The 13,903-nt window shown below is 38.4% G+C and overlaps 1 protein-coding gene across 1 annotated transcript in view; it reads left to right on the top strand.

Annotated features, from left to right (window-relative positions):
- det1 (DET1 partner of COP1 E3 ubiquitin ligase) overlaps positions 1-13,903 on the top strand; it is a 38,404-nt gene that overhangs the window by 7,338 nt on the left and 17,163 nt on the right. Inside the window, exon 2 of the mRNA XM_055192062.2 lies at positions 4,929-5,198. The gene's annotated coding sequence lies outside the window, so the exon portion shown is untranslated. The remainder of the gene's footprint in view (positions 1-4,928; positions 5,199-13,903) is intronic.

Below are 13,903 nucleotides of genomic sequence, written 5' to 3'. Positions count from 1 at the left end.
AATAAGTGTATTTGTGAGGAATTATAGTATAGTGCTGTTGGCTGTGAATGGCTTTATGATGCACATCAATAGATTTTTTTTCTTTACGTGATTTTATGAAAGCTGCATATTAGGTTTTATAGTCACAATGAAATTGTAGTATTTTTTTACAAATGACTTATCTGTGAGCTTCATTGTTTTTAATCAAAAATGCTAATCTCATCTCCTCCTCGAAACAATCTCTCTTTAGTTCTGGTCATGGGGTATGGCGGGTGGGCCAGGCCCGGGAAAAGATTGCAGCGATTAGCAGATAGCAAAATGATCCAATTTCCAACAATCCAATCAATTCTCGATGGACGAATTCAAGTCCCGCCCTAAGCCTTTTCACTTGGACATATACGGGGATAATAAGACAATCGCTATCTCACTCTCATTGTGACTTTAACCTAGCCTATATTAAAAAACAGAAACTATGCCAAATTAAATTTATGACTAGCACAGAAAAAAACATCGTCACTGATGAAGACCTGTAGGTCGGAATTTTGCACTAATTATATTTGGAGCATTTAAAGGTGCAGTGTGTACATTTTAGCGACATCTAGTGGTGAAGTTACGAATTTCAACCAACAGCTCAGCCCACTGCTCACCCCTCGCTTTTGAAATGCATAGAGAAGCTACATTAGCCGCCACCGGAAAAACATATCATCATTGGAGACAAAAATGTTTGTCCGTTAAGGGCTTCCGTATAAACGTGGTGGCACAAAATGCCGACTTCCACGTAAGGGGACCCTCGTGCATGTAGATAAAAACATCTCATTCTAAGGTAATAAAAACATAATGATTCATTATAAAAAGGTCTTTATACACCACTCATAATGTAGTTTTGTATATTATATTGCATTTCTGTCAAGAGATCCTTTTAAAAATGACACACTGCACCTTTAATCAGTTTGCATGTTTTTTGTTGCTTTTTCTATGATTTAGTGCTGGGCAAAGATTAATCACGATTAATCGCTTACAAAATAAAAGCATTATTTTAGCATTATATACAAGTGTGTGCTGTGTGTAATTATTATGTATATATATAAATACACACACATTCATGTATGTATGTATTTAAGAAACATTTACATGTGTGTATATATTTATATATTTATTTATAGTTTTATATATTCTATATTATATATACATTTTAAAAAATTATATATAAATAAAAATGTTCTGAAATGTGTATAAATATATTTGTGAGTGTGTTTAAATATACATAATAATTACACACGGCACACACACACACACACACACATATTATGCAAAAAATTACTTTTATTTTGTATGCGATTAATCGCGATTAATCTTTGCCCAGCAATATTAATTATTCATTGAACCCAGCTTTGGCTGGTTTAGATGCAGACCTTTTCGCATTCTTCAAAAACTACAATTTTAGTTAAAATTTAAAGTATACGATTGTAAATATTTAAGAGACCACTTGGTTTCTTAATCTGCAGCATCACACTTTGGTGGGTAAATTAAATTAAATTTATGAGTAGCACAGAAAAAACATTGTGACTGCTGAAGACCTGTAGGTCGAAACGGTGCACTATAAAATTATATTTGGAGAATTTTAATCAGTTTGCGTGCTTTTTTGTTGCTTTTTCTGTGATTTAGTGCTGGGCAAAGATTAATCACGATTAATCGCATACAAAATAAAAGTGATTTTGAGCATAATATACAAGTGTGTGTGCTATGTGTAATTATTATGTATATATAAATACACACACATTCATGTATGTATTTAAGAAACATTTACATGTGTGTATATATTTATTTATTTATATTTTTATATTTATATATAAATAAAAATGTTCTGAAATGTATATATGTATGTGAGTGTGTTTAAATATACATAATAATTACACAAATTAAAATTACGGTCAACAAAGCGGCAATATATTTCCAGCCGGATCTGTTTGCATTCCCTGAATTAACATTAACAGCCTTGGGTATAAAAGCCTGCCATAAACTGCACGGCACTCGGTTAAGCATGCCCACAACCTAATCCCACCTAACGCCGGCCTTTTGGGAAATAATGAAGTGATCAGTTTGAGATGACAGATCGATGCACTATAAAGAACCAGCAAGGAGAGGCGCAGGAAGCTGTCCTTTTCTTACGGCTAGCACGTAATTTCGCTAAAAACCTCTCTACGAGTGCACGCGCATCCTAGACCTTTGATAGTGACATTTCAAGAAGGATGCCTGAGTGCATTTAGTTCTACCTTCCTCGCCCGACACAGCCGAGTGAAGTGTGACCCCCTCTCTGCCAAAGAAACACTCTCTTTTCTTTCAGGCCGGAGGGTGGAGGGTTCCTACAAAGCAACAAAAATCCGGTAGAAAACCCTCCTTAGACATGGAGTCCAAAAGAAGGTGCTCATTTGATCAGAGCAACACTTCAACCGGTGACACGGCACACGCGGCGCAAAGCAAACAGCACGTTTTTTTTCCTCATCCATCTCTGCTGAGCTCAGACAAAAATACATACAGCATGTACACCGTACTCAGTCAAACTCACCTGTACCCAACAACAAAAGCGTGACTGACAGGTGTTTTGGGACGGGAGGGGACCGTCAAATCTAGGGTTACATCGGCCCATTCATTTTGTATAAGGCCCTGCTTGGGTTAGCACGTACAAAGAGAAAGCAACAATCGGCGGACCATTGTGTTTGATACGGCATTGAGCGGAGACTGACAGCGCGATTCTCTAGATCTCTGAAGGAGAGCTTCATTAGAGACGTGGCCGCTCTCCGGCACTGCCTCATACTGAGGTGATGGATTACTTTCAGAGCCCAAGCCGCACACGGGAAATTAGCTCGGATCAACTATGGTTTTTCCCATTAAAAAAAAACCATATTAGCTATAATAGGCTCCTCGGTTCATATGAATAAAATCCAGCCTTCTTTTATTCTTGGTTTCCTTCAATTTTCCTTAAGTAGACGAACCGGTTTTCGCATGCACTTATACGTTTACTTAAGATACCGGAGAAGTGGGAGCAAGTGAGAAAAAAGGGAAAAGGTGAAAGTACCATTCCTATTTGTCTGCGGTCGGGAGTCCAGCTGGAAAATAATGGGCCCTATGTTGAATAGTAATCTTTTATTAGGGCCCGTTAAATTATGCTTTTCACTTTAGCATGCCCGCTTTTCACCGAGTACAATTAGAAAAATGAAATGTGGCGCGTGGAGAGAAAAAGCTCGGTGTCCAGCCAAGAGGAGCAAGCATTCAATTCAGCTTCTATAACATCTGAATTAAGACTAATGTCCAATTATTCTGTCGTAGCCATTTGTCTAAAGCCGAGAGAGAAAAATCCTTTTCTTTTGAGCGTGTGCATAGATCATAACCTCCGAGATTCGTCATGCTTGTAAAACTTTATTACAGTCATTCTTGGCAGAGGAAAATCAATTGTCTTCGTTTTTTTGGATTGTTGAGCAAGGTTTTTATAGGCACCGGAACATGACAGTTTAGACGTCAGACGGATTTATCGTATTTCGCTAATGGAGACCTCGAATAGCTGGTCAGGCAGATGAAGAGGTTTGCATTTAATGGTACTTTTATCCTTATCAACTCATGTGTTAAGAAAGGTATTGAAGAAAACAATTAAAATATGCATTAGGGCGGACGATTATGGAGCTAAGGAGCTAGATAATGACGTCGGTTAGTGAAGAGAAATGTTGTCAGGGGAGGGTTTGAGTCAGATTGAGATGTTTAAATGGAAATGTTCCACAGCAGATGCACTACGTCGGTAATGACTAACTGCTAAAAAATAAATAAATGCAATTATTCAGGCATTAACTATTAATATGTCATTTTCCATGTAAAGTCACAAATCTCAATGATTTTAATTAATTCAGATAATGTTTACAAGTATATAAGTAAGCACACGATACAAAACAGGCTTTTTTCAAATTTGATATCTGTTCTTGTTTCTTAGTTTATTAAAAGATAAATGTGACCCTGCCTGTGAAAACCCAACTAAAGTCTTACTGTTTACATAAACTCATCCTACATAATTGAAAAAACATTTAGTGAAAATTAGTGATCCACCGATATTTATCGGCAGATTTTTGATGAATTTGAAACCATCGGCATATCGGCAATAGCACAAGAGAGGCCGATACCGATTGTTTATTAATTAACTGCATAAAGAAATCCATTATATGTAAAAAACGAGTTAATGTTGTTAACAAAACAAATGCTGAATAGCAAAAAACACCTTTGAAGGTTGTCGTGCTGTCTTATTATATTTGGTTTAGGTTAATTTGTGCCTCTCTTATTATGTTGGTCAGTTGAATGTTAATTAGATCCAATCCATGTTCAGTAAAAATAATTTGATGCAGACATAAACTAGCAAATAGACCAACTGTATAGTATTGTATACAAGTGTTTAATATCGGTATCGGCATCAGCCAGAAATTGTCTGTTTAAATCGGTATCGGCCCAAAAAATCCTATCAGTGCATCCCTAAAATATAACCTTGATATCTTTTAATATTAACCAAATATTGAAATCAATGAGTAATAATCAAAGATTGAGACTTTAACCTGACAAGATCCCAGATTCTCAAACATTAAGGATGTCTGTTTTATGGAGTATGCCAAGAGCAGAAATGTGCAATAAATAATTAATTTTATTGCATTAATTCCCATTCTCGAGACTTTTTATGTTATAATGACTATCTTTGACTACGGTACATCAAAACGGCTTTAATCTTCTCCAAAAGCAATCAATGATCGATATGTTTCTTTAAGACCACACTAACCCTGCCACACCACCCCCTTCACCCTCCTCTTAATTTGATTCCCTTCACATCCAGTGAACAGTACATAGCAGAAACACCTTAAGTGTCTGTTCATTCACCCCTTAAAATTATTACCGTTCTCACTCTTTTCCTCTCTCTGCAGGCCCTGATCTGAGCTGATTAGGCGGGTGACTTACAGGGACAAAGGTGACTTCCCACTTCCTGTTTGCTCCCCATCTCTCTCTATTATTGAAGGAAGCAGAGATGCTTGAAGCCCTCTCTCGCTGATTTTCTCTGAGCGCTGCTGGGCGGGGTTGAGAAAGCTGCTGTGCGGATAGCAAACTGTGTGTGCCTGTGGTTTTACAGCACAGTTCTGCTATTACAGTACAAAGCCCCTATAGAAACGCTCCTCTAACCTGGATTCTGACATACTGTGAGTCACTCAGTAAGCCTCATTTTCCATGTAAAGTGGCAAATCTTAATGATTTTAATATAGATTAGTTTAGTACTAGCTATCTATCTGTGTGTCTGTCTATTTGTCCATCCATCCACCTGCCTATTAGTTTAATATAGTGTTGGTTTAGTATCTATCTATCTGTCTGCCCGTCCGTCTGTCTATCTATCCACCTACCTACCTATCTATTAGGTTAATATAGGTTTAGTACTCGTTAGTATCTATCTATCTGTCTGTCAGTCTGTCTGTCTATCTGTCCATCAACCTACCTACCTATTAGGTTAATAAAGTGTTGATTTAGCACTGGTTAGTATCTATCTGTCTGTCTGTCCATCTGTCTGTCTATCTATCTGTCTATCTATCCATCTATCCACCTTTAATATAGGTTTAGTACTGGTTAGTATCTATCTATCTGTCTATCCGTCTATCTATCTGTCTGTCTATCTATCCAGCGTGGTCTCGCGAGTTTCCGTGGCATGGTCACGGAGTTTTGTGCTAATTTTTCCGTGGCATTCTCACGGATTGGTTACTCAACTGCTTTTTCCTATTTTCAAACCATTTTCGCTTCGGTTTAGGGTTAGATTTGGTGTTTGCGTTAGTATGTCACTTTAACTATTGGTGCTGACGTTGGGGTTAGAGTTGGGTTTGGGTAGGGATGTCATTTCATGTAAATCTAACTCTAAACCGAAGCGAAAATGGTAAGAAAATAGGACAAAACAGTTGTGTAACCAATCCGTGAGAATGCCACGGAAAAAGACAGTCTTTAGCAGGGCCACGGAAAAATGCGGAGATCCGTGAGAATGCCACGGAAAAAATTAGCACAAAATTCCATGACTATGCCACGGAAATTCGTGAGATCAGGTTGATCTATCTATCCATCTATCCATCTATCCACCTACATACCTATTAGGTTAATATAGCATTGGTTTAGTACTGGTTAGTGTCTGTCTGTCCGTCTATCTGTCTGTCCACCAACACACCTACCTACCTACCTATTAGGTTAATATAGCGTTGGTTTAGTACTGGTTAGTATCTATTTGTCTGTCCATCCTTCTGCCTATCTATCCACCTACCTAATTATCTATTAGGTTAATATAGGTTTAGTACTGGTTAGTATCTATCTATCTATCTATCTATCTATCTATCTATCTATCTATCTATCTATCTATCTATCTATCTATCTATCTATCTATCTATCTATCTGTCTTTCTGTCTGTCTATCTATCTATCCGTCTATCCACCTACCTACCTACCTATTAGGTTAATATAGGTTTAGTACTGGTTAATATCTATCTATCTATCTATCTGTCTGTTTATCTATCTGTCTATCCGCCTATCTGTCTTTCCGTCTATCCATCTGTCCACCAACATATCTACTTACCATCCTATTAGGTTAATATAGCGTTGGTTTAGTACTGGTTAGTATCTATTTGTCTGTCCATCCATCTGTCTATCTGTCTATCTATCCACCTACCTAATTATCTATTAGGTTAATATAGGTTTAGTATTGTCTTGTATCTATCTATGTCTGTCTGTCTGTCTTTCCATCTTTTCCCATCTGTCTATCCATCTTTCAGTCTATCCGTGTATCTGTTTATCCATCTATCCCCCAACCTACCTACCTATTAGGTTAATATAGCGTTGGTTTAGTACTGGTTTGTATCTACCTGTCTGTCCGTCCATCTGTCTATCTATCCACCTACCTAATTATCTATTAGGTTAATACAGGTTTAGTACAAGTTAGTATGTGTCTGTCTGTCTACCTATCTGTCTATCCATCTTTCCGTCTATCCATCTTTCAGTCTATACGTGTATCTGTTTATCCATCTATCCACCAACCTACCTACCTATTAGGTTAATATAGCATTGGCTTAGTACTGGTTAGTATCTATCTGTCTGTCCGTCCATCTGTCTATCTTTCCACCTACCTAATTATCTATTAGGTTAATACAGGTTTAGTACTGGTTAATATGTGTCTGTCTGTTTGTCTACCTATCCGTCTATCCGTCTTTCCATCTATCCATCTTTCAGTCTATCTGTCTATCCATCTATCTGTCTATTCATCCATCCACCTACCTACCTACCTACCTATTAGGTTAATATAGCGTTGGTTTAGTACTGGTTAGTATCTATCTGTCTGTCCGTCCATCTGTCTATCTATCCACCTACCTAATTATCCATTAGGTTAATTCAGGTTTAGCACTGGTAAGTATGTATCCGTCTGTCTGTCTGTCTGTCTACCTATCCGTCTATCTATCTATCTATCTATCTATCTATCTATCTATCTATCTATCTATCTATCTATCTATCTATCTATCTATCTATCTATCTATCTATCTATCTATCTATCTATCTATCTATCTAATCAAAAAATTTCCATTGTATTTGTAAGCAGTACTTTGACACTGACAATAAGATTTATCATTATATAACAGTCGTTTCTTACATTTTAATAAGAAGTATTTAGTTGATTCAGTAGAATAACCCAAACAAAGTTTCACCTGCGGCTTTAATTTAATACAAATCTGCAATTTTTACATAGTTTTGCCTTGTCTCTATATTTCATATTAATTAAAATATCCTCTAAGAATTTTATCTAAAATAGCCGAAATACTTCGGATGATACTTTTACATTTAAAAATAAGAAACATCTGTACATCTGACATCATGGTTTAAAGGAACAGAGCACTTTATACCCCCCCCCAAATTTCAATTTTAATAGCTTTAGTTACAATTCACAGGCAACATCTGTTCTGAACAGTGATGTAACAGTCCAAGGATAATTGTTATTGTTGTAAATATGTTCGAGCCCGAGTGTGGTTGTCAGTCGGTGGTGTACAGACCGATTTCCCGGTAATTAACGTGGGTAAGAGCATATGATTTAAGGTAATTGCCTTGACAAGGGGGCTGAGTGAAGCTACATTTAATTACCTGAACATGTTCTCTCCCAGGAGCCCAGTCGAACGGCCTTTTACCGTTTTTCCATTTTATTTTACAGTGAAATTAGAGAGATGTGGAGGTGGCGTGTTTGTTCTGCACCCCCCAATCTGCTTCGCAGAGGTGTGTTGACAAAAATAAAATTGTAGTTGACTGGCAGTCGTAAAAGTGAAGGTATCTACGGTAGCGTTTCTTCTCGTTTGTCTATCATAATTCTCCACATAATTCTACTCACGGTTGTTCTCATTCGCTGTAATTACGAACGGTGCTGGATGGGTTTACAAATTTCACCGAACTTCACCGAAAATTGCCTGGTCTATTTAAAGACGCCTCATTCATGAAAGTGCTACAGCGTGTCGTGTTGCGAAACCTCTTTCTTGAAGCTGCAATTCAGGCAATGTTTTCCCTTGCTACAATCATATTACATCTATTGTACGTCCACTGCAAATCGTCCAAGCTTGTTTTTATGGCCGCAAAAATCAATTCTGCCATTTTCTAAACAGCACAATGTCGCAATGATGTCAGATGACCTCATACAAATTGAGCTCAAATCCGATTGTGTGTTTTGGTCAGCGCCTTAAATACAACACAGCGGTATGTTTAGCATTTACCCCCGTCTCCTGTTAATCAAATGGTAAAAATGTAATTTAACACATTTTGCCAAGGAAGCATGGTATGGTTTCGTGGGCAGCATCATGTCTGCTACAGGTATCAAAAGAGTTTGGTTGAGACAGTCATGCAAATTGAGTGTTTGTTAAAAATCGCTCAATCCTGTGCTACTGTCAACGCTTCACATGTATCAGACAATATGTAGTTGCCGTGTCATGTGACTCTGTGCTATTGTGTGCGAACGAACGGGGGGAGTGCGTGGGGGAGTGTGTGTCGGACCCCCGCTGGCTGGGTGTATCTCGGGGTGGATGCGAGGAGTGGTTTGTATCGGTAGGAAAGCAGTAGATAGAGTAAAGACCCCTTGCTGCGCCCACCCCCTCCTATTCTGCCCTTCATCCACCTGCCCCCACCCCCATTCCGATTCCTGAGGCACAGATAGGTCGCTGGGCAGTTCATAGCACCAGCGGTGAGGTAAAATGCTTTTTGTCCCCGCATCTTGTTTTTGTGTACACTCACGGCGCTCCGTGCCTTTGGCGTGCACCTGTGCACGGCGCCGAACAAAGGTCCATAGCAACGGGAGGATCGCGGCAACTGGATACCACACCTGTTTGATCTTTAAGACCTCTCCTTGATAAGTGGCCGTAACCAGGGCAACCGGTACTAAAAGGTTGAATGCATTGTTTCAATAGGTGGGCGCATAGGTCAGGATTTTAATACTGCGGTGCAAATAAAAATAAGTATTTTCTATTTAAATGGTAAAAATTTGTACGAAATTCATACTTACGTATGCTTCGCACAACCTGTTCGATGCCCAACTATTGTTTACCCAAGACCTGAAATAAAAATAAAAAATGGTTACATAATGCCTAAATGCACATATCGATTCACATTCATTTTAGTCTCTTTAGCGTGTTTGTCTGTAATTAAAACCTATTGCAATAAATAGCAATAACTCGGTTTGTTGCTTGCTCTGATTTGCACGACATGCATGCACAATCTCTTCAATGTGGATGATCTTAGTCCTGTGCACTTCCTGCTTTGTAATTCAATTGCACGGCCTAACAGACACTCTGTCACTGGGAGGAAAACCGAGCTTCTTAGCCCCTTGGGATCCGTGTGCTTAGTTCTCCGTGGAGGGAAATGCTGGACCATGAATAACTATTTTGCCTTAGACAGAAAGCATTTACATCGTAGATGATAAAAACATGATGTGATTATTATTGTTATTTAGAAAATGTGACCCTGCTTGTGAAAACCCAGCTAACGTTATTTTACTCATCCTACATAATGTAATGAGCAATCTGTAAAAATATAACTTTGATTATCTTTAATATTGACTGAGTAAGGTTATGTCAAAGATTGAAATCAATGTGATATCAATCAGATAAATCAAACTTAAACCTGGATTTCACAGATATATTTCATTTCAAAACACAAAAAGCTGTTAGTAGGGGCTGGATGGGTAAGAAGAAGCCTGTTTTTCTTTTAATAGGAAAATAAGTATTTTCAAGAGCAACTGCAGTTACTGAATTAATTCTGTAATGGATGCGGACTGAATCCTTACTCTGTCTTCACTGGCGACCTACCAACATTCCCAGCATCTCCCGTCCTCCAGCGGACAGCTGGGCTAGATCAAACCTTGCTCCAAGACTCTACATCATCCCTGCATCTTTCGCTGTTAGTCTGTCACTGGTGTTGCCTGATTCTATTCACACTTCCAACACAATCCCAAATGGCCTTTGCTTTCATGCACATTCTGTCATGTTTTGACATCGCTACATTTACAGCGCAATGCATGTGCGTTCTGGCTCTGATGCATTCATCAGATGCTCATCTATACATCAGATGCCAAGATCTCAAGGTTAGGGAGGAGGAGAGTGAGTGTTAAAAGGCCCTTCAAGTCTTGGGTAGATTCCACATATTACAGAAGGCAAACCTAATATCTAATATCACCCCGAAAGATCAACAGTATACGAATGACATGCAATCTATTAACAAGGGAAACGTCCAAGGTCACTGAAGCCGAAAATCCAATTCAGAGAAGCGTGCAGTGATCTCGAACACCATCTATGAGGAGCCTGATGCCCCTGGGCAACTAAGCAAACACTGGCTCTCTTAAGATTTATATCTTTACACAGGTGTTATTTCATAATGTTTGCCTTTTTTTGTAGCAATAAAAGCACTGGCGACTAAAAAACCATCTGTTGAAAACGATAAAGATACAAAACCGTGGTTTTACGTTTTGTTTAGTGGTGACAAGGCTTGTTTACCTTCGCGTGATAAGTCAACACGTCGTATTTGAGGCATTTTGACGTTACCAGGCTGCGCGTAATTGCATTAATTGCGCACACGCGCATATCCACTTGTTTGAACACCTGCTCTTAATGTCCCCCTCCCCTTCATTGCAAGTACAGACCACCGGACCATTTGGGCTGCCATTTCTGGAAGTGTTTTTCTGTGTAAATGTGTCATCACGACGCTCACAGACAACCTGTCACCTCCGCCTGCTCGCGCGAGCGCATCCACAGCACGTGATCGACGAATTATTACTCGTGCATGACGCAGCGAGGAGTCGTCGATAAGTTTGCAGCTTGCTGCTCTAAACTAAGCTTTTTCCTTTTTTCACTTTTTGATTGTGTGTTATTGTGCAAGTCCTATTAATTTGATGTATGAGAGCCTCCGATTTAATTAAATTAAGTCCAATGTGCTTTATTGACGTGGCTATTAGAGTACAGCTAAAAGTTTAATATTTAAATTTATATATAATGTTTTCTAGTCTATGGTCTGTACCTGCAGCCTACTTAATTAAATATCCTGACAGATGATTGCGTTACATAGTTTTTAATGAAAAGTGCTTGTTGCCCAGAGCATCTCTGAGTGAAAATGCGATGGGCTTGCCAAAATCAAAATAAAAAAGTTACAATTAAAGCCACTTGCTTGGACTTTCTCCACGTCCTCAGAGATAAAACAGTGCAATGTTTTTTTTTTTAAGGATTTCAGGATAACGGGTCAGCATGTAACAGGTGGTTCTGAACATCTGCTCCGCGCTTCGGTGGTTCGTCACTGAGCCCCACGCAAGAAGTATTTAATTATGACTGGATTTAGCAGCCTACACCTCAGTCTGTTCAAGATATATCGTTAAGATGACAAATACATACAAAATTCGTGTTTTTAGTTTCATTCGATCGTCTGTTTGTGCTTCTGCGTTTTAGAAAAAGTAACAACTCTTAACCATATTCTTATAAGTTCTAAATTATTGTAAAATTACTATACAAAGCTTTTATCCAAACAGTGCATTCAAATTATACATTTTATCACTATGTGTGATTCTTTAGTATCATACACTTTAAAAAGACTGGAATGTTTCAACTTATGGTTGGGTAAAATATGGACAAACCCAACCATTGATTGAAAGAACCCAGCATATAGGTTCATTTAAACCCACAGCTGGGTTTGTCCATATTTCACCAAGTCTTGGGTTAAAAAACAACTCAGCATTTTTTTTTTATAGTGAACTCATAATGCTCCACAATTTTAGCTGCAGGAGCACTAAACCAATTAAACTAATGAAATCAAGGGGGGCAAACTTCTTTTTTATGGATGTGAGGGAGGTTTTAAAATTAATGTGTCTTGTTCTGAATAAATCATTCATTTGTTAAATGGTCCCGGGTGCTGATCCCGTGGTGTTGAAAATGATTTCCATTGACTCGCTCTTTCTGTGCGCGAGGTCGGGTGCTGTCCAGCACTGTGGTGCTGAAAATTGATCGAAGCGCAAACGCCTGGCGCATATCCGGCGGAAGCTAATTACGCGCGCCCTTTCCTCGCATATTATTTTATGTATGCATTTTAGGCATGTTGTTTTCAGGGTGTTAGGAGTTCATTCACCTCTTTGTTTTTCCACTCTACTACTGTTCAGCATGTTTGCAGGAAAAACATGATATTCGTCTGTAGCTGAATTGTCAGAGCATCCGCAGGGAACACATAATGAAAAAATGTAGAGTCACTTCGGATTAAAGCGTCTGAGAAAAATGCATTAAAATGTTAATTTGCAAAAGGCACACTTGTGCAAAGAATGCGCAATGCATACAGCTTCCCCGATAAAACGCTATATAAACAACATACTGTAACTATAACCAAGAAACAGTGCGAGTTATTTTTGTGTGTGTGTGTAAGAAATAGCCTCCCTTTTTCTTGCGTGTTGAATGTATCTTGTCTGTCTAAGCCCAGCTGGAGATGTGTGAATTCTCATATTCCCCACTTATAGGCTGAATGCACGAATCCGACCACGAACTCACCCTGAGGGGTTGGAGTACTGCCAAAGCAGCATGTCACTTCATTGCATTAAATTGCCATCGGAATACATTTGAGCTAAACGTTGAGGGAAGGCCACCAGGACCCTTCTATATGATTAGCCACGCCAGAAAGATGAGGATGTTGAGGACTGCTCTGATATTGGATTTGCCAAGTATAACTATAATAAACAGCTCTTCAAATCTAATTGTAGTCATTCGGTCAACACACCAGATGGGGAATCGTGTATCTTGCAGGGGCGTCTCTTCTATAATCAATAGAAGTTTTGCAAAAGCATATTAAGCGGTACAAAGCGATTATTTGGATTGAATAGAGCAAAGAGGAGAATTGTTAAGAATGAATAATCGTCGCTGTTCTTGACCTTTAGGCTTAAAATCTTTAAAGAAATCACATTTTTTTTAAAAGCGTTGCATATTAAATATGTTCTTTAGAACGAGATTTGACGTGCAAATTTTAACAAAAATAATACAAGTGACGCGGACTACGCCGCTACCTGTTGATCGGGACCAACAGCTCTTTATTCTCTCACTAACTTTCACGAAATATATTTTACGCGCATTTTGTATAAAAATACATATTGACATGACATTGAAATCATCGAGGTTGCATTTTGATATAGCCTACACATACAAACCATTTCTGACACAAAATTGTTTACCACCCGTTAGCCTATAACATATAATGATGTTTTTGTATTAATTTCCCATAAAGCTAATTTAACGATGATTATACCACAGCTTTGATTTTCTAGGGCGGTTGGATTTTTTTATATGACACAGAAAAAACATACGATAACTCTATTCTCACCACCTTATCTTTGGCTGACA

Source organism: Misgurnus anguillicaudatus, chromosome 6 (genome assembly GCF_027580225.2).
Source record: "Misgurnus anguillicaudatus chromosome 6, ASM2758022v2, whole genome shotgun sequence".
NCBI lineage: Eukaryota > Metazoa > Chordata > Actinopteri > Cypriniformes > Cobitidae > Misgurnus > Misgurnus anguillicaudatus.
The sequence above is the reverse complement of the archived record's forward strand: the minus strand, read 5'-3'. Positions and strand labels throughout refer to the sequence as shown.